Source organism: Lipotes vexillifer, unplaced genomic scaffold (genome assembly GCF_000442215.2).
Source record: "Lipotes vexillifer unplaced genomic scaffold, Lipotes_vexillifer_v1.1 scaffold1029, whole genome shotgun sequence".
In the NCBI taxonomy this organism is placed as follows: Eukaryota; Metazoa; Chordata; class Mammalia; order Artiodactyla; family Lipotidae; genus Lipotes; species Lipotes vexillifer.
The window spans coordinates 595,979-597,932 of NW_006789305.1; the positions used below are offsets into that span (position 1 = coordinate 595,979).

Sequence of the window (1,954 nt, forward strand, 5' to 3'; positions counted from 1 at the left end):
TCAAATCCATTAGGCATAATTATGCTAACTTGATCTTACTAAAGTATTGCTTTTCTTCTCTCTCTCATGCTAAAAGCTACTTCAGTGAATCCCCCTTGCTACCAGGAAAAAGTCAAAACTCCTTAGTCGGGTACTTAAGATTCTCCCCAGTTGGACCCAAGCTAATTTCCCCATATTTGCTACTGTCCCACAATTATGAGCCTTCCAAAGATGGATTTCTAAGTTCTTTCAAGATTGTACAAACTGAGGTCACTGACAATTATATGTAACATTGCTTGTTTAAAACTGTGGGTCCGGGCTTCCCTGGTCCGCAGTGGTTGAGAGTCCGCCTGCCGATGCAGGGGACAAGGGTTCGTGCCCCGGTCTGGGAAGATCCCATGTGCTGCGGAGCGGCTGGGCCCATGAGCCATGGCCGCTGAGCCTGAGCGTCCGGAGCCTGTGCTCCGCAACGGGAGAGGCCACAACAGTGAGAGGCCCGCGTACCGCAAAAAAAAAAAAAAAACTAAAAGTAGGGGTCCCTTTTCCTTTCTTATAAATATATACCTGGTACTGTTTTTGCTTTTCTCACCCATAATTATGATCTATTTTGTTCCACAGGGTAAACTAATAGAGAGAAATAAGGAAATAGAAAAAGAACTTTTCTCATGTGACTGGCAACAAGAAAAACTTTAAAAGAAGGGAATTGTTAATTATTTTACTTAGTTGTTTATATTTCATATAGAGTTTTTGCATAATTAGGATGTGTGTCTATCTGTAGGAGTTTACTTAAGGACACTCATAACTAAGTCATAAAAAAAAAATGGGTGAGGAAGGGAGAGCCTAAAATAAAGGAATGATGACACAGAGAGACAGAGAGATTAAAGAGGTAGTTGAGAATAGAAATTTGTTCCAACAAATCATCTAAACTCATTAGATTTCAAAATTAGCTCAGGATAACCTGATAACTGAGTCTGCAAGGAGAGAAAAAAAGTTGGGGTCATGAAAGATTTGTTAACTGGGAGTCTAAAATACAAAGAATTATCAAATATCTAGAATCTAATTAAAGTGATACTTTCCAAATAATAAATAGATCATTAATTATTATAACAATTCAAAGTATAGGAGTGTAAGGTTTTACCAACTAGGGATGACAAATGGAACAGACAGCCACTGCCTGTTTGTCTGCTGGACCACAAATGCCAGCATGTATTGTTCTAATGACCATTTTTTTTCTGTTTCTAGAGTTAGATCAGACACAGGCAACCTATTTAAAAACAGGTATACAGTTAGTTCTTAAATCCTAATTTCTTACCATGGTTTGAATTCTTGTGGGTTTTCAGAATTGGATTTAGGAGGAGAGATGCTGAAATGATCATTATACAGCATATTTTTACACCAAGATGGATGTAAGTGGACTAGTTTGGAAATTTAAGGATGTGGCACAAATACATGAAAGAATATTAATTATTTCCAGTTTGTATCAATTTCCAAATTATACAAATTTTTCAGCTCTCTCTGCTCTTGTGCACCTTCAGAATAATTTTCAGGTTGCCATTGATTCCAGTGTGGCTGAAAAGATGTCAACTCCCAGAGCAGTTCATTCTAAAAATTTCCAGAACAAAGCCTCGTGCATACTCCCTGTTACACTGTTTTTATCTCTTTTGCTTTGCTTGGTGGGGAATGCTTTCCAGGGAGAATGCCATAGGCAAAGCTCTTTTTGAAAGATATGCCTAAATTAATTGGGTAAAATTTCACAGATAAAAGGTGTGTGTGTGTGTGTGTGTGTGTGTGTGTGTGTTTAACCTATGTTTGTTTAACTGCCTTCACTGCCACCTTCAACAATAGGAGAGAATGGCTTTTTATTTCCTACTCTGTTCCTTCTCCCAGAGTTATCTGGCTGGATGACAAATGGGGACATTCTTTTAGCAGAACATCACACAGGAAATGCCTGCAGAATTGTTAATTTGGAAAGAGT

General features: G+C 38.2%; 1 protein-coding gene across 3 annotated transcripts in view; it reads right to left on the bottom strand.

The window, feature by feature from the left end:
* Window positions 1–1,954, bottom strand: part of PTPN22 (protein tyrosine phosphatase non-receptor type 22) — a 50,175-nt gene that overhangs the window by 38,377 nt on the left and 9,844 nt on the right. The gene's annotated exons all lie outside the window — the stretch shown is intronic.